The sequence below is a fragment of the Triticum aestivum genome, chromosome 1B (genome assembly GCF_018294505.1).
Source record: "Triticum aestivum cultivar Chinese Spring chromosome 1B, IWGSC CS RefSeq v2.1, whole genome shotgun sequence".
In the NCBI taxonomy this organism is placed as follows: domain Eukaryota; kingdom Viridiplantae; phylum Streptophyta; class Magnoliopsida; order Poales; family Poaceae; genus Triticum; species Triticum aestivum.
In genome coordinates, this window is record NC_057795.1 from 10509602 (window position 1) to 10529285 (window position 19684).

Here is a 19684-nt window from a genome sequence, read left to right on the forward strand (position 1 = left end):
GATCAACATTTTGATTCACATTTAAAAAAATAAAATGCTTGGTTAAAAAATTTATAATACAAAACTAACATTTTTAAATACATGATAAACATTGTTCTATACATTTTAATATTTTTCAAATTCTTGACTAAAAAATTCCAAGTATAAGTTTATCATTTTTAAATGATTTATTAAAAAATTTAAATACATGACCGACTTTATTACACACATTGTATATTTTTGGTATACATGGGAAACATTTTCTTTATACACATGCTTGGTTAACATTTTTTCAATACATGATCAACAGTTTTTCTATTCACATGTTTAACAGTTTTTAATTGTTTGATTAAATTTTTTAAAATACAAGACTAATTTTTTTTAATACGTGGTCAATATTTTTTACGTGCATTTAGCATTTTTCACATGCTTTATTAACATTTCTTTTCAAATGTTTGAGTTTGCACTTCAGAAGCTTAGACAAATCAATATCCGTGTTAGATCTCCTATTGATGAGCCTCTCGGGTAGCTTTTTATATTCTGTTTGACTCTTCACATACGTTATCCGGCTACATCCATGTTTGGTTCCTTTTATATTTGGGCGCTGCCCTTGTTTGAACCTTTCATCTGTCCACTCGTCTGTTCGGAACTTTAAGTTAAAGCCGGGTGCTTCTTGCGCCTTTGTTCTTAAAAAAGATAACCATGTTTGAGTTGGAGCTCCATCTCAGGCCGCTGCCAACCATGATCAAGTTGAAGCTTAAATACTTCCATGTTTCCTATCGCAGGTCCCTTCCCTCCCGAGGAGTTGGCAAAGTGCACGCTATACCACTCTCGTGGCTTTCCTTCATGACATCATGTGTGACATTGTTAACCGGTCACTAAGCTTCATTGATAGCCTCATCTCTGTCCTCGTGCCAACACTCCTACACAAGGCTGGATGACTGTTTTGGTTGATGCTTAGACGTTGTACTCAAGTCCATCCTACGGTCTATCATCCGCATTGCGACATTGTCCTCAAACAATATTTGAAGATGAATCAGGCTGTGGTTGGCATCGACTCCCCTTTAGCTAATGGATGATGAGTATAGTAGTAGTTGTTATGCTGAGAGATGACACTTATGCTGAAATAGTTGAAGCTCTACGCGCAAAAAGAAAAAAGAGAAATAGCTGAAGCCTAGGAGGTAGCTAGATTGTCTACCCTCTCTGATTGAGGTTCATTTCAAAAAGAAAATTCCTCACATGTGAAACAAGTTTTGGTTGATGCTGAGGTTTGGCACCATCATCCTTACTGCAACCAACTAATCGCAATGTTTTCCTCAAGGTCATTCTCTGTCGTGTCAGCGAGGCTATTGCAAAGTGGATCATGTGTCCACACTGTCATAGGTGTCCACCCCTTTTTTCAAAGATGGTCCAACCCTTTTGTTTGTTTGCTATTTGGGAGAAAAAATGAAGTCGGTATTGATACTCGGTAGTTGATGCTGAAATTGTAATGTATTAGATCTTTCTGACCACGCTAAAAAAAGATATTTGATTTTCCATCACTAAATTCGTTTGGGTGTCCACATTTTTTGAAAGTTTTTTCCTTGAGCTGTGGGCATTTTAAATAGTTGATTGAAAAGGAGGATTTCCATTTTTTTTCTCAAGCTTATTATTTCCAGGTTAATCTCGTCCGTGGGATCCTGATCTGATGACCATGCATAGCAGAGCCACTCCGAGTCGCCTGCCTTCAATCCCCCTCCCCTCCGAGCATGGTGACGGCGCCGCCGCCCGCTGGCGCTCCACCCCGATTCACGAGGCCCATCTCTGCCCCAGGCATTCAAGCGGAGGATCGTCACATCTCCTCTCGTTGGCGGCATGGCGTGCGCTGTCCCCTCACTCTGGCGCTTCAATCTCAGTCTGGCCCTCCTCCCCCGTTGCCGCTGCCGCTGCCGCTGGAGGAGAACTTGATCGCGGCCGCGCGTGAGGCCCCTTCTCTCTGTGACTGTGCTGTACCTTGAGATCAGTTCAGTTCAGTTGGGTAAAATCCCCATTTCCTCATCTTAATTGGGCCGATAACTGCATATGTACATACCGGAGGTGAACATTTTGTGGGATTACTTATCCTTTATTGCTGTTCAGAGTTGAATAGTTTCAATTCCTGATGCACGTCTACTGATTAAGAGTTTGCAGTGCTGAGAGTTGTGAATATTTTCTGTGCTGCATGCAACTATTTTTCTGGGTTTCACCGATTGGTCAGAGCTGAAGGGTTTCAATTCCTGATGTAAATATACTGCTCAAGATCGAGTTGTCACTGCCAAGTTCCTGATGTAATTCTTGCTTGTATCATTTCTTGTTCAAACTCTAAAACAACCAGGGGATGGTTGGTAGCTAGTCTCTTCACTGCTATGCTATGTTCCTCCTCGTCTACTGTTTAGTGGACAGGCATAATACCCAAGTACTTGCTTCTTGAGCATCTACATTAGCCAAAGGCTCTCTGAAAACTGGTTATTAAACAAAAACTGAGTTTGTTGCGCAATATATTTACACATGAGCGGAACACCCTGATTCTTACTGACCACTATAAACAATAGTCTTGAAAAAGGTTGTACTGAACTCCCTTTTTGATCTGCAATCTGCATCGCCTAGTAATTAATAGTAAATCTCATTTTTGGGGCACTGTATGTGGTTGTTTTGCAGGTACTACTAACTATGCTTGAGAACCAACCAACCAGCTTAATTACCTGCAGTTGGTCCCTCCCTCTGCTTGTGTGAATCAGACTGTTGTTGGCATTGAAGCCCCTGCAGTGGGTGGTTGATGAGTAGTTAGTAATTGTGTGTGATGCAGAGAGAGGGCTGTGATGATTTGAACAGGGCCTCACACTTTCCACTCAAATGTGAAATGTTTGCTCCGGGATGCAGATGTATTTCTGAGGGAGTGTGCTACTTTTCTTCCAGAGTTTGACAAGGTAGTAATACATAATCACTCTTGTCTCTTCTACTAATTGGTTTGCGTACATAACTTTTGTCTATTGAACCTCCTCCTTAATCAGTGTACTTTCATTCCCAGTGGGCTTGGTTTAGACTAATTGGTGGATGAAACAAGTGATCATGCAGTTTCATTTTTTTTCTTGTATTAATGTTTGTTATGTTTTCCACCACTCAGGATAAATTAACATGATATGTGTGCTTTCCCCCACCCGGTGTTCAGTCCTCCTGGACTCAAATCTGAGTCCTATTTGTTCTCTGTTAATATAGCTTTTAGTTCCTCTTTCATTTGAAGTCTGCCAAACAAAATGGATGCGTGCTACTGACTAGCAATGACATAGTTATAAAGATTCAGTCACTCCCCTTACTTACTGACTGACTGACTCAATTTGTGATTATTATTAGATTCTGTGCTGCGATGTTGAGCACATTTTGCTCGGGAGGAGACAAAGATGCTGGTCTGACGACTGTCCTCCAATATTTAAGCTCTGATTGGGCGAGAAGAATTTAAAAGCTGGGAGGCCGTGAGGTGTTGCAACTGTTAGTTGTTACATCTGTTGGTCAATGAAATTATAGGCCATTCCTGTTGCTACTCTATATCGTACACCGACACACAAGACAGATATTTCTTAGCTGCAAAGAAGAAAAAGAACGTCCTCGGTTTGACGTTAGCACATTACTCTAGTTACGTTGAAATGAGCATTCTGCTCATCAGCTATTGATATTTTCTGGCGCCTGCCTACTTTCTTAGGCATTGTTAGACAAGCTTCACTTTGCGTGCTGGCGTTGGAACTTGTAATCTATGTAAGCTGTAATCATTACTAAGCAGTACAAGTATATATTTATGTACAACTTTGTTCATGAGAGCATGGCTTGAAACCCAATCTGAGATTATACCAGTACATATACCAGTACAAGTATATGCTGTTTGAAACCCAATCTGGAACTATGTTGCTGTAAACTAAAGACTGCATTATCTGAATTCGTGATGAAATAGGGGAGCTGTCCTCCTGTAATCGAATATTTTGGATGTCTTATTTGTTGTATCGAGATCAGAACGTACGTAAGTTAGCTTCTCGGTGATACTGATGGAAATCTCCCCCCTTTTTTTCAGCAAATGAAAAGAATATCTGCTTCTCCAAAAGGAAGCAAAGGGAATCGGCCGAGTGGTTCAGACATTTATTTTGATCGGAATTTGCATCTGGGAGTAATGAATAAATAATCAACTGTATATTTCGAACTTAACTGAAATTACTCCATATCTGTTTCTCTAATGACAAGTGGAACAGTTCATACTCACCTTATTGAAGCCTAGGGTGCACTTGGAATTAACACCTACATATCCTACTGGTGTCATTTCAGTCAGAACTCCAACTCATAAACTATGCTGAAAACGCCCTGAGAAACTGCACAGGAAAGGATGTGCATTCTTTCCAGAGTCGCCGAAGATGGTCGTTCAGCTGGTAACCCACAAAGGGAAAGCACAACAGTGAAATGCAAGATGCCATGATTGGCTTATCCATGATTATACAAATCGCACATAAATTTTAAAATACAGGAGTGCATTTTTCTTTGTGCTTGTAATAAAACATACAGTGTGCATAAAAACCCAGAACTATGACAAACATAATAGATGAGCACAAAACAAGGAAGTCCATAGAAATAGTAGGGGTATAAAGCAGTACCTTAACATGCAAAAAGCACATGTCCACATCTTATTTCCAGATCATCAGCACCATGACAAGGACCAGGCTCTTTGCGACACATCCACAGGCCTGGCATTCTGGTATGGCCTCACCTTCACGTTTCCCTGAAAACAGAAAAAAGATCTTTCTTGGCCATCATCACTGGATCAGGTTCACCTTTTGTGCCTTGCACATTACATCTCTGTTAACGTATATCGCGGGAACTCTTTGAATTCTCTCGACGATGCATTCAATAGACGATGATAAGCAGCAGCCCCCGACAATGCATGGGCACTTGCTAGTGAGCTTGTGACCAACAATATTAGCATCGGGTTTCCGAAAAATTACATCTTCAAATATGTTGCAACCCCTTGGCACATGACCTCTTGACTTGGTCCAGTCCAAGGAAGCATATCCCTCATTCAACTGAAGTAATTCTAGCGAAAAAGATGATCTGCACAAGATCTTTATTATGCGAAAAACAAATAACCTTGCAAGTTCATGAAGTAGGAGATTTATTTGATACGTTCATACTTCCATGTTGTACATGAACATTGTGACACAATATATTCAAACAAACCAGAATTTTCTGCATCAGAAATATTTATCTGCGCGTTGGGGTGTGGGGGGCGGGGTTGAAGCCTAGGGTGCACTTGACCTACATGTCCTACTGGTGTCATTTCAGTCAGAACCCCAACTCATAACCTATGCTGAAAACACACGAAGAAACTGCATAAACAAACTTGCTGCATGAAGATTATTACCTTGTTCATGATTGTAGTTATGCTAAGCTCACAAGAAAGTATGTGCATTCTTTTCAGAGTCGTCGAAGATGGTCGGTTCAGCTGGCAACCCACAAAGGGCAAACACTACAGTGAAATCCAAGATGCCATGATTGAATTATCCAGGGTTATACAAATCGCACAGAAATTTAAAAATACCAGGTGATTATACAGCCGAGATAGTCTATTGATCATATCCACCCACAACTTTTGGATCTAACATCTTCCTACTGTCAGAACTGCAGCAACTATTGCAGTATGATTATGCACAATTTAAAACAATTATCATTATCTAAAATTCTCAAGTTCACATCCCAGATTTGACAAGAACAAAACCACACACATATTTCTATATCTGCCATTTTTCTGCTACAATGATTGCTTACCATATATAACTGGCACTAAAAAACTTAAATAAGACACAACTAATTAGCAACAGAAAACTTGCTTCCTTTATTCCTTCCTCTACACATTACAACTTCACGAAAATTGCTGAACTTAACAAGACTAGTAATATCGACTGTGAAATATTGTTGCATTAAAGTTGCAGCACCGGACTATTCCGTTAGAGCTGCAAGTAGTCTTGGCATCGGCGGCACATCAATCTCATGTAGGCCCTCAAGAACCCGGACCACTTCACCCATCGTCGGCCGATCAAATTCATTATCCTGGATGCACCAGCCTGCAACTTTGCAAACCCTTTCAACCTCTTCCAAACTGAAGTCACCATGTAACTGTGGATCCACCAAACTCTTTACATCTCCGCTGTGAAGCTTGCTGATGGTTTGCACAGGGAAATATCCAACATGTTGGTCCACATTGCTGCTGCTATTGGTGTAGTGTGATGTCTCGGGTGACGAATTCCTCCTTCCTGATATGATTTCCAGCAGCACCATGCCAAAGCCATAAACATCAATTTTTGGTGTCACCGCAACTCCGCTAAGCCACTCTGGGGCAAGATAACCTGTAGTTCCTCTGAATGAAGTCAGAATTTGGCTAAAATCCCTTCCCACAAATGCTGCCAGCCCAAAGTCTGCAACTTTAGGAACAAATGATGCATCCAGAAGTATGTTCTCTGGCTTAATATCGCAGTGTATGATGCATTTGTGGCAACTCTGATGCAAGTAGGACAATCCTTTGGCAACTCCTAGGGCTATTTGATATCTAGTGTTCCAATTTAGAACAGCAGCAGAAGCAGCAGCATTTCTCTTTTTAAATAGATGGCCGTCAAGAGACCTATTTAACATGTGTTCATACACAAGTAATCTGTGATCACCTTCACAGCAGAAACCAATCAATTTTACTAGGTTGATATGTTGGATCAGTCCAACTGAGCTCACCTCAGCCCTGAATTGCTTCTCTCCTTGATGGGCACCATCAAGCCTTTTGACTGCTATAGTAGTCTTTGAGTCACTTAACACTCCCTTGTATACTGAACCAAAACCACCTCCTCCCAGTTTTTCTGAGAATTTTTTAGTAGCACAAACTAAATCAGTGTATCTAAAGGCTACAATCCCACCAGCACTCCCTTGATTGTCAGAGTATATTGGCAGCAAAACACACCACTTGAATTTGTTTCTCCAAATTAGTAGCAACAACATGAGCATTAGTAACCCGACACCAATAATGCTTGCTGCAGTAACAACCCCAACATTTGGTTTTCTTTTGTCTTTTCTTAAATTTGCCGAGAAATCTTTGGCAGCAAAGCGGAGATAAAGAACATCTTTGGAAGTGCTATCGATGCCATCATCAAAATTTGAACTAAGCAATTCCCCATTCCAGACAGAGCATTTGTTATTGTTATAGGAATAAGCAGTGCAGGAGCATGAACTGAGACAAGCTTCTTCACATTTGCTCTGAGTTGTAGCAACAGCTATGATTTGTGGGTTGTAGGGCCGTGTAACTTGAGCAACCGGATGGAAAATGTCTGTTGAAATTGTGATGTTTTTTTCAATAGTGCAATGTAACAGTGTATTTCTGATGCATCCTCCTATTCGATCCTCAAACTCCCGATCCTGCGGTGACTTCTTAGAGAAGCCCTCCATACAGTCACATGATGGATGAGGCTTCCCTCTGCAGACCGTGAAAGGTCCACAGGCAGCAGGTGGGTCGCAGGGATCATCAGGCTGGGCATATATTGTTTGCCAAGACTGATTTGCTTGGGACCAAAGATTCAACTTTATCTGACCAGAGATGTCTAGTGAGACAAACATGTAAGATGATTCATCATGTGAAGTATACATGTAGTACTCTTCTTTGTCATTATTGACATATACTAGGTTATATAAACCTTTAGTCCGAGGATCCAAACTTAGCAGTGAATTGACTAATGGTACCAACGATGCTGCTGTGGAGGATGCATAAAGCCAGTATTCTATGGAGGGGTTACGATGCTTAAGGACAATCCCCCTGGTGCCTTCTAGTTCAATACTGTATGAGCCGAGACCTGGATCAATGAGGCTCTTCTTTGAGATGCCATAACGACTAAAACCGGTGACCTTGTTCCGGCCAAACTTGGCACCAGCAAGCCAAACATCTGTTGGGTTGTCGAAGCTCTGCCACACCGATAAGTCAGATGACCGGCTCTCTTTGAGGACAAGGTTTCCACTGTTCAAGAGAACGGCAGCGCCGGTGATGTTTAGGCTGTTGTGTGTCCTATTATTGACAATGTGAGTGGACCAAACTATAAATTGAGTGTTGCTACCTTGGTTTACTACGATGGCAAGATTGCCATCGTTTGAGATCTTGAGCTGTGCTGAGTTGAGGTTGGGGTGGGTGATGGGCTCCTCTCTATTAGCGATCCACACGGTAGTCAAAACTGGGATTTTATTAAACCATATGCCAAGGTACCAGCTGGATCTTGAGGAGGTGGCGTTGCGGGACGACTTACTGATACTGCTGCTTGTTGCTGGCTGGAAGAAGCCAAGGGCGAACTTGCCGTTCCTGGAGACGAGCTTGTCGCCAACGGCGAGCGTTTGGCCTGCCATGAGAGTGTCCTCATCTACAGCTGCAGAGAAGCACCAAGGAGTAGTGTGCAAGAGGAGAAGACCGAGTAGTATGTAGAGGGGAGCCATGGAGAAGAAGAATGAATAATTTGGAGAAGAGAGAACGTATATATAGAATGGAAAGGCCAAGTGTTCACCTTAGGTGGTCAAGTCAATCACGAGGCTTCCACCAACCCTCACATGGCAATCCCGCTTCCTCCACCACCACCTGAGCCAAATTAGCCTTCCTTGCATGGTTCCCTTTTGTTGTGTGTGTGTGTGTGTGTGTCTTGTTTTTTCTTTGGGGTTGTTGAGCCGTGTGTCCTGAACATTGAACTTTTGTTTGGATCCTTTGTCTGTGAGTGTGGGTGTGGCGTGCTTTTCTTTTGCTTCCTTGTTGGACCCTTCTTGTGGTGGTTGCTTTATATATAAAGCAGGGCGAAAGCCTTTTTCGGTAAGTCAGAATTAAGTAACAGCGAGGCAACTTCCTTTTATATTTCCTCCAATCCATTAATTGCTACAGCTGGAAGTATGTATGTCAAGAAACACTCATGAAATGCGGCTTGTTAGTGGTCAGTCAACAAAGCAATGAATGGTCTGAATGATCATGGTGTTAACTGCTAACCTAAACCAACAAAAAAAAATCACTTATATTTGAATATATTTTTTTAAATCCAACCCACAAATATATGTTTCCATGAATACTGCAAACGCAAATTCCTTGCATATCAACACAAAAGCTCCCTAGAAAGACAAGCAAAAGTGTGACCACACAAATACAAAAAATGCTGTAAGCCGGAGTTAGAAAACTTAACAAGCTACCAAAGTTTCAGATTCATCAATTTCGAGTGCCTTCTTGTATCGAGGGTGTTGGCCGAGTCTTGTAGCCTAAACACGTCTTGGCATGAACAGGCGCTGTGACAAACAAAAAACAAAACCAATAACCTGCCAAAAATATTGTTTAAGAATTTGAGCTGTAAAGGAAAAAAAATTGTATATGCACTTGAGAATTGATCATCTATGCAAGTTAGTGAAGAACTGAAGATTCTATTTCTGATGCTTTCAAACATGTTATCTAACTAGAACGGGATGCGTGTCTTCATCACGCCGAGCTGTTTCTAGCGCATAGAGATGGGAAACACGAACAGAGACGGCGGCTGCAGCGTCACCGGCGTAAGGTTAGGGAAGGGGAATGGAATGAACCCAATTTTTTTCAAGGCAACTAATAGATAGTCGGCCCAAGCCTTGCATTCTGGATCTGGGTATTCATACTATTATTGAAGCATATCTCTGCTTGCTTCACCAACTTCGCGCACGGCAGAGACCAATTAACAGCAAGATCAATCCATGTTAGAATTGCTGCTTCTTCCCACCGACACGCGCTTGTCTAGACTGCTGCTGGTCGATGCCAAAGTGAAGAGCGAGACCAACATCAAGAGTCTATTTCTTGACGTCAATATTGGTTGAGACTTGAGACTTGAGAGGGCCTCATTTGTTCACACTGATTTTTGAAGCTTTTTGGAACCCACGTACATGCATGCTGGCCCACAGGTCAGAACATCGACCATGCACGCACGCGGTTTCTGTCTCCAATAATTCTTCTCCATCTCTATAATTGTACTAGGAAGCAACACTGACTGTCTGTCACTGTGGAGGAGCAGGACCAGCTCCCTGTGTCCCTCCCCTCCAATAATTCTTCTCCATCTCAATAATTCCACTTCATAATTGTACCTCCCTTCTCGATATCAACTCCACTCCATGTGAGACTCAACTCCGCTTCATAATAGTTCCTCTCCAGAATGCTTCGAGAAGAAGGCCATGCGAAGAGTTGGTCACCATTGGCAGACGTATTGTCAAGAAATGCAGGGGGTTGCCTCTTGCTCTGAAGACGATGACTGGCTTGATGAGATCTAAACAACAAGTGCAGGAATGGCAGGTCATAGAAAATAGCAACATTGGGGATAATGACAGAGGCAAGTGCAGGAATGGTCCTAAGCATACTGAAATTGAGCTACAGACACTTGACAGAGGCAAGTGCAGGAATGGTCCTAAGCACTTTGTTAAAATAAAAAAAATATAACTAGGAGGTCTGCTTGCCAGAGCCCATCAGGTTTCCCGGCCCATGACCAAAGCTTAGCCGTCCGAGCTACAACTTTGCTCGCTTCTCTCCTATATAAGAAAGGTTTATTTCAAGCCGCCGGTGAAACAGCGTGAAATAGTCAATAATGAAACACTGGAAATGAATAGAAAAACCAGACAATAATGAAAACCAGATTTGTCAAAAAATAATAGGAAACCATAAAAGTCAAAATAAAAGGGAAAATCCGACATGGACAACGCAAAAAATGTGCCATCAAGATTTTTTCGCTTAGTCTCCCCTCTCTGAGGTGTTCAAAGTTTAGGGTGTGTATGCGTTTGTAGGGATGAGTGTATGCATGCATATAAGCATTTGTGTATGTAATGTCTTTCTAAAAAAATATTGCTTGAACAAAGAAAGATGATGTATACATCTAAGCTCCCGAACTTGCTGAATTCTGGTAGGAACAACCATCTCTTATGTCTGATATTCTCTCAGCACATAAGTCAATACAAAGATGGTCACCCAGCATGAAATAGTTTTTTCTACGAGGCTGGATTGCAGCTCTAGTCAAATAACTAATCATTGTCATAAAAATGTAATGCGGCCAGGGGAAGAGCTGGGGGGGGGGGGGGGGGGGCAGCAGGGAGCTATATGTGTATATTAACCGCGAGAGCTATATCTTATAGTGAGATGGAGCCAGCTTTCGCATCAGGAGCAGCCGCAGCGTGGTGGCTCATTATTGAAGTTATTCTCTCACTGTAGTTTACTTGATGTATGTTCGCTCCTGCTCCGGTTTTCCTCTTTTTCCTTTTTTTGATTCCTTTTGTTTTTTAACCTATTTTGTTTACTCTTTGATGCAACATCAATTTTCTTTGTTTTTTCTTGGTTTTCACCCGTGTTATTTTTTCTTTCTCTGTTTTCCTAGTTTTTCTCGGTTTTTCACTAGTTTATTTTTTTCCTTGTTTAGTCTTCCGTTTCATTGATTTTCTTCGGTCTTATTTATTTCTCTTTCTTTTTCACCAGTTTTCTTTGGATTCTTATTTTTTGTGTGTTTTTCTTTATGCTTTTCATTGTGTTTTTTCTTTTTCAGTTTTCTTCAATTTTTACTTATTTCTTGGTTTACGTTTTTTTTTGTTTCTCAATCGGTTTTCACTATTTTTCTTTGCTTCTTGCACTTGTTTTTTTTTCGTTTCCATTTTTATTTCTTTGGTTATTAGTTTTTTTCTTTTATTGCTTTTTCTGTTTCTTTTAGTTTTCATTCTACATTTTTTGTATACGCCAAAAACACTTTTGTAATAAAGGTTTAATATTTTTTCAAATACAAATTTAACATTTTTTAATACATTTTTAACATTTTCTATACAATTTTAACATTTTACAAATACAAGATTAACATTTTTAATACATGATCAATATTTTTATGCACGTTTGAACGAAATTCTTCAATTAAGATTTTTAAAATATAATATTTATATATTTAATACATGGTCAACATTTTTTCTGTACACTTTAACATTTTTAATTGCTTGGCTAACATTTTTAAAATGCATGTTTAACATGTTTTCAAATGCTTGATTAACATTTTCCAAATACATGATCAACTTCTGTCACACACATTTTATATTTCCTATATACACTTTTAATATACATGAGAAACATTTTTGTATATACATTTAAAAATTTTCAAATGCTTGCTTAACATTTTTTAAATACATTATCATCATTTTTATATTCACATTTAAAAAATACTAAATATTGATTAAAAATTTAGCTATTTTAATAAATGGCCAAAAAAATTCTATACCTATTTTACATTTTCAAATGTTTGATTAACATTTTTAAAATGCACGTTTGACATGTTTTCAAATGCTTGAATAACATTTTCCAAATACATGATCAACTTCTGTCACACACATTTTATATTTTCTATATACACTTTTCATATACATGAGGAACATTTTTGTATACACATTTAACATTTTTCAAATTTTTGCTTCATTTTTAATACATTGTCGTCATTTTTATATTCACATTAAAAAATATCAAATGTTGATAAAAAAATCTAACTTTTTTAATAAATGGCCAACATTTTTTTCTATACCTATTTTACATTTTTCAAGTGGTTGATTAACATTTTTAAATACAACTTTGACCTTTTTAAATACATGATCATCTTTTTTTATGCACATTTAACATTTTTAAATGCTTGATTAACATTTTTCAAATATTTAGTCGACATTTTTTCAAATGCTTGAGTTGGCAGTTCAAGAGCTTAGACAAAATCAATGCACGCGCTTGATCTCCTAGCGATTGTCCTCTCGGGTAGCTTTTCTTTTCGGTTTGAGTCTGCACACTCATTATCCGGCTACAAAATTTTTTTATACCTTTTTATATTTTGGTGCTGCCTTTGTTTGAATCTGTCATCTATGCAATCTACCTGTTCGGTGTTTTATTAAGTTAAAGTGGGGAGAGCTTCTTGCCAACCATGCTCGAGGTGGAGCTCAAATACACCTACTTTCCCTCACCTCCAGAGGAGTTGGCCAAGTGCATGCTTTACCACGCTCGCGGCTTTCCTCCTTGGCATCATGTGTGCCATTGTTTACCGTTCCCTAAGCTTCATTGATGCTCTCCTTTCTATCCTCATGTCAACATCCCGCGGAAAGCCGGATGTTTGTTTTGATATTGTCCTCAAGTTCACTCTATGTCTCTCTTCCTCATTGTGGCATTGTTCTCAAACAAAGTTTGAAGCTGAATCAGACTGTTGATGGCTTGTGTTGGAATAGTTGAAGCTTTGCATGCAGAAAAAGAAGATAAGTAATTGAAGTTGAGGTGGGAGCTAGGTTGTCTGCTCTCCCTCGGTTACTAAGGTTTATTTCATTTCTTTTTCTTACATGCGAAAGAAGTTCTGGTCAGTGCCCGGGCTTGACATCATCCTCACTGCAACGAAATTGAAAAGGGTTGTTTGTTTGTTATATTATTATTAGTTCGGGGAGAAATTTAGAAAAAGGAGGGTTTCTATTTTTTTCGCAACCTTATTATTTTCGGGAGAGTAGAGTAGTGCTCAATCACAGCCGTGGGATCCTGATCCAGCGGTGACCATGTATAGCATAGCAGTAGCAGAGCCACTCTCATTCGCCTGCCCCCAATCCCCCTCCCGTCCGAGCACGGCGCCCGCCGGCGCTCCACCGCGATTCGCGAGGCCCATCTGCTCCCTGGGCGGCATGGCGTGCGCTGCCCCCTCACCCAATCTCGCGCTTCAGTCTCAGTCCGGCAGTCGACGACGCTCTCCTCCCCCGCTGCCGCTGGAGGAGAGCGTCATCGCGGTTCAGCATCATGGCGGTCGCGCGTGAGACCCAGCACAGGTAGGGCCAGATCCCCCCCCTTCTCTATGCACCTTCAGTTCAGTTTTTTTGTTTAGATAAAATTCAGTTCAGTTCAATTGAGAGTAAAATCCCCAGTTTCTGCATCTTAATTGGGCCGATATAACTGGATTTGTACATACTAGAGGTGAATATCTTTCTGGGTTTCACTGATTATTTATAAGTTAATTTATTCTCCTGTATTGCTGTTCAGAGTTGAAGAGTTTCAATTCCTGATGTAAATCTATCTATTTGTCTATCTATGCCTGTACCATTTCCTGTTCAGACTGTTGTTGGCATTGAAGCCCCTGCAGTGAGTGGTTGATGACTAGTACTCTAATTGTGTGTGCTGCAGAGAGGGGGCAGTGCTGATTTGAACAGGGCCTCAATTTCCACTCACATGTGAAATATTTGCTCCAGGATGTAGATGTATTTCTGAGGGAGTGTGCTACTACTTTTCTTGGAGAGTTCTACAAGGTAATAGTATAAAATCACTCTTGACTCTTCTAATTGGTTTGTGTACATAACTTTTCATTCCCAGTGGGTGCTTGGTTTGGACTAATTAATGGATCAATAATCTCTGGACAAAGTTATGCGTGCAGGAAAAAATGGCTGGAAAGAGGAGTGGAGGCTGCACAGTGCATGCACTCAGCAGGGTCACATGTGAACAGAATGCAGAGCAGAGGAGGCAGCAGCAGAGGACGCACTCCTATCTCTCTCTCAATTATTGGGAGCTCTCACTCCCAGCCTCAGTCTCACACTCTCACTACTCGCGTCCTCATCCTCCGTCGATCCACCCACCGCCGGTGCCCCACGCTGCCGTCTCCAACTCCAACCTCGATGCAGCGAATAAAGGAAAGACGACGACGCCCATGGTTAGTCTAATCCATTCTTTCCTCCCCCCCACCCCCTTCAGTCAGGGGATTGCAACCTGTTGTTTTCCACCGGATTGATGGATTTCAACCTGGTTGTCTAACTTTACCATATATATTATGCAATTAGGAGTGTTCTTTATTCCTGCAGGATTGTATGTTTCATTTCAGTTGCTTTTACTCCTCAAAGGTGTAAGTTGTGGTTTGCTATTTTTTCTTGGAAAAAGTTGTGATATATTCCAGATTTAGTTGGGGAGAAAATGGTCAAAATATGCTCTAGGTTTATGTGCTTGTGACTGTTTTGTTTGACTCCACACAGAGGAAACATGAATGTTGGTAGTATAATTGTCTTCTTAGTAGTATAAGCTAAGAAAAATGTGGTTAGAATTCCTTTTTGTTATGCAACACCCAGGTCGGGATATCTCTTTTTTGGAGTGACGGTGTGTGGTTGCTTTGCAGGCACATGAATTTTCAGTACCTGGGAGCTTGAGCAAGGACAAACCAGCTTAATTACTTGTTCCCTGCTTGTGTCTCGTGCAAATCGAACCAGGCGCGTCGTCGCCGCGGGAAGGGTCTACTGTACAGGTTGGTTGGTTCTCCCCTTCTTCCTAAGTCGCACCCCCGCGCTGCTCTGTGTCGAGGCCGTGGTGGCCCGCTCGTGCTAGCTGCTGCTGTTGCCGGTGATGTGTGTGCTTGTCTTGTGGTGAGGGTGACTTGAGATTTGGCTGAGACTAGACTAGACTGCTGCTTGATGCCGCTGGAGAGTGGGAGAGATAGATAATGATTAATGAGGAGAGATCGATGTTGCACTGCTGCTCTACTTGTTTCGTTACTGATGTTATTGTCCCACTCCCTGATGCTCTTGTTACTCCTGATTTTACAGGTTCATCACAGCCAAATGAGCTACTGTGTTTGGAGAGACAAAGGGAAGTTTGATGGTTATATGGAATCAACAAAATAAAATGTAGGTGTGTGACATCTTCTTAATGAGTTGGACTGCACAAAGAAATAAGAGGGATCATCTTTTGATGTTGGTACTCAAGTGAGAACTTGGTGAGTGAGATTTGGACACTTGGTTCGAGTTGTCGGAAACCTCAACAACCATGGCGGAGGCTGTTGTTGGGCAGCTGGTGATGACACTCGGGGCAGCGCTGGCGAAAGAGGCGGCAACCTATGGTGGGGCGCTGCTGTGCAAGGAAGCCGCGGCCCTGAGGGGTCTCTTCGGCAAGATCCGCCAGTCCAAGGTGGAGCTGGAGAGCATGCAAGCGTACCTGCAGGAGGCGGAGCGGTTCAAGGACACCGACAAGACCACCGCCATCTTCGTCGGCGAGATCAGGCACCTGGCCTTCCAAATCGAGGACGTCGTCGACGAGTTCACCTACAAGATGGAGGACTGCAAGCACGGAGGGTTCGCCGGCAAGATGAAGAAGCGGCTCAAGCATATCAAGACCCGGCACCGCCTGGCAGCCAAGCTCCAAGAAATCGAAGCGCAGCTGCAGGAAGCCAACCGGAGGAAGAGGGATTACGCTGTCACCGGCAGATCTGCTTCTGCTGCCAGATCGATGAATCAAGGTCAAGCTTTGCAATTCACCAGGGATGAGGATCTTGTGGGGATCGAGGAGAACAAGGAGAGGTTGATACGGTGGCTGACAGGCGGTGGTGATGGTCTGGGGCAGAACAGCAGCAAAGTCACCCTGGTGTGGGGGATGCCTGGTGTTGGTAAAACCACTCTGGTTGATCATGTGTACAACACCGTGAAAGAGGATTTCGATGCCGCAGCGTGGGTAACTGTGTCGGAAAGTTACCGTATTGAGGATTTATTGAAGAAGATTGCCGGCCAGTTCGGCATTGCAGTCGACATCGCCAACGTTGAGATGAGAGGCCTAGCAAAGTCCATCCACCAGTACCTTCAAGGTAAAAAGTACATCATGGTCCTGGATGATGTTTGGGCTGAGTGCTTTTGGTCGGAGATAAGGGATGTCTTCCCAACATCTAACTGTATCGGCCGAGTTGTGATGACATCAAGAAAGCAGACAGTGTTGGTAACCAGGGAGTCCGCATACGCAATTCACTTGGAACCACTACAAGCATATCACTCCTGGGTGTTGTTCTGCAAAGGGGCTTTTTGGAATGCTGATGACAAAAGGTGCCCGTTGGAGCTGCAGGAATTGGCTCGAAAGTTCATAGCAAAGTGTCAAGGCTTGCCTATTGCTATTACATGCATTGGCCGCCTGCTCTCCTGGAAACTCCCAACTTCCGTTGAATGGGAGGATGTGTACAGGGGTTTGGATTCGCAGTTGGCGAAAGATGTGATCCCTGATGCTCATATGATCCTAAAGGTCAGCTTGGAAGATCTTCCATATGATTTGAAGAATTGTTTCTTACATTGTGCATTATCGCCAGAAGATTTTAAATTAAAGAGGAGAAGGATAATCAGGCAATGGATTGCGGTGGGGTTTGTCAGGGAAAAAAATGAGGGAAAAACATTGGAGCAAGTGGCAGAGGGATACTTGGTTGAGCTTGTTAATCGAAGCCTGTTACAAGTAGTGCAAAGGAATTATGCCGGACGACTGAAATATTGCAGGATGCATGATGTCATACGGCTTCTTGCCCTTAGAAAAGCCAAGGAGGAATGCTTTGGTAAAGTTTATAATGGCTCTGGTATTGGGTCATTCTTTGTAGAGGGTTCACGTCGCATATCAGTCCAGGGCGAAAACCTTGAACAATTGAGCCTATCTGGCCCAACACAGCTTCGTGCGCTCCATGTATTTGAGAAGTATATCAATGTTGATTTGCTGAAGCCTATCCTAACATCTTCTAATTTGTTGTCGACATTGGATCTGCAAGGTACTTGTATCAAAATATTGCCCAATGAAGTATTCAACTTGTTTAATCTGCGTTATTTGGGCATTAGAGGTACCAAGATCGAAAGCTTGCCTGAATCGGTGGGGAGGTTACAAAACTTAGAAGTCTTGGATGCTTGGGACTCTAAGATGAAGTATTTGCCAAACAATGTTGTAAAACTTTAGAAGTTGAGATACCTATACACATATGTTGTCGGTTCATTCGAAATTGGTGTTAAGGTGCCTAGTGGCATGCAGCACTTGGCAGGATTGCGGGCTCTTCAGTCCATCAACGCCAGTCCTGAGTTTCTGCGTGAAGTTGCAGCTCTGACGGAGCTAAGGACATTTGGTGTCTGCAATGTGGGAGGTGAACACTCTGCTGACTTGAGAAATGCTATCACCAAAATGAGTCATCTTGCGAGTCTCCAAATTCGTGCTGCAGCTGAGGATGAGGTGCTGCGACTGGAAGGGCTATATTTACCTGCAACCCTTCATGTGCTTGGTTTAGGAGGGCAGCTAGAAAAAACAATGATGCCTCAGCTTTTCTCTTCTTGGTCACACCTTAATAGCCTCACTCGGTTGCACCTGGCATTCTCCAATATTGATGAGGAAACCTTTTCCTGTCTGCACGTGTTACGTGGTCTATGCTTTCTTTTCCTAGCGAAGGCTTTTGAAGGGCAGAGGTTGGATTTTTATGCAGGGTCATTTCCAAAACTTAGGCATCTATGGATAGAGGGTGCAACGCAGCTCAACCAAGTTGGAATAGAGACTGGTGCGATGCAAAACCTTGTCGAGCTACGGTTTGCAGACTGTCCCGAGCTAAAGTTTCTTCCTGATGGCATTGAACACCTCGCAGCCCTTGAGAAATTATTTATGCAAGACATATCAAAAGAGTTGATAGAGAAGCTCCGGCTGAACAGAGATTCAAATGAATGCAGCGAAGATGTAATGAAGATTAGTCACATAAGGAATGTTTCAGTTTGCCAAAGAGGATCTTGGGAAAGGATTGTGTGACCGTCACTATTACCAAGGTTAGGGTTCACTGTTTCCTCTTTCGTGCAAATATTATATATTAGGAGAATAACTAAGCCATTGGCTGACGTGAATTTGTTTCAGGTTTGTCTACTGAAGCTAATTAACGTGATTACAGGTTTGACTAACCCTTTTGCGATTATTTTCAGACACATTTCACTCAACTGTGGAGGAGACCAAGGACGTTGAGGTTACATCTGCTGCCGTGGTTGTTAGTTGTTACTACTGTTATATATGAGCTTCGTCCTGCTTTGGATCGAAGGCAAGTGAGACGGGTCAGGTTCTTGAAGGCAAATATAGAGATACATTTATGTGACGTGGCGATTTCCTAGCAGAAAAGAAGAAAAAGAACTATGAGCTGGCATACTCATCAGCGCACAATCATGAAGGGGACAACATTGGCATTGTTAGACAAGCTTCAGCATGCCTGAATGTGCCCACGTACCTGATGCCACCGATTCTACATGAGTAGGCAGCGTTTCTTCGCTGATCCATCTTTCGAGCTTTTCAGTTTGTGTACTGCCCGTTAGCACTTGTAATCTATATAAGCTTTAACATGCAAGTATCTGTTCCTCGTTATTCAGCAGGCATATCCTGCTGGAAACACAATCTGGAATCATGTTGCTGTAAACTAAAACTTTACTCACTTTCTGAGTATATGCATGTTAGCTCCAAGTGATGCTGGTTGAGTGTTCATCCAATAATGCAAAGTTACTGTTTTGTTTGCAAACATATTTGCTTCTTCAAAACCAAATCATTGTGTTTTTTTCTCACCTCTCCCATCAAAGAAGAAGGACAATCCTTGCAATGACTGTTTCGAACATATGCTTCGACCGGAGTTTGCATCTAAGAGTAATAAATAAGTAAACAAACTAACAATTGTTTATTTCAAACTTTCAGTTTACTCTACTTGTTTCTCTAATAACAAGTGCATGGCCAGGAAGGCGGTTTTTTAACAACATCTTCTGTCTCTGTCCCAATCCCGCATATCAGCATTATTGGAATGCAAGACTCTTCTGCACCATCTTCTGTCCACACATTCTTCAGATATGGCAACGTCAGTGTTACTGAAATTTCAACGCGGCGGCCCTTGTCGCGAGCACA

General features: G+C 41.9%; 1 long non-coding RNA gene and 1 pseudogene across 2 annotated transcripts; both read left to right on the plus strand.

Annotated features, from left to right (window-relative positions):
• The first annotated feature begins 1683 nt into the window (after window positions 1-1683).
• Window positions 1684-3792, plus strand: LOC123103572 (uncharacterized). Its single transcript, XR_006449865.1, has 2 exons — window positions 1684-2924; window positions 3349-3792. It is a non-coding gene; the product is annotated as an uncharacterized lncRNA (long non-coding RNA).
• Window positions 3793-13618: 9826 nt separating this feature from the next.
• LOC123103460 (disease resistance protein RPM1-like) lies at window positions 13619-19255 on the plus strand (annotated as a pseudogene). The gene is made up of 6 exons (XR_006449843.1): window positions 13619-13836; window positions 14189-14310; window positions 14436-14708; window positions 15165-15290; window positions 15589-18579; window positions 18730-19255. The product of XR_006449843.1 is annotated as a disease resistance protein RPM1-like (transcript).
• The last annotated feature ends 429 nt before the right edge of the window (window positions 19256-19684 follow it).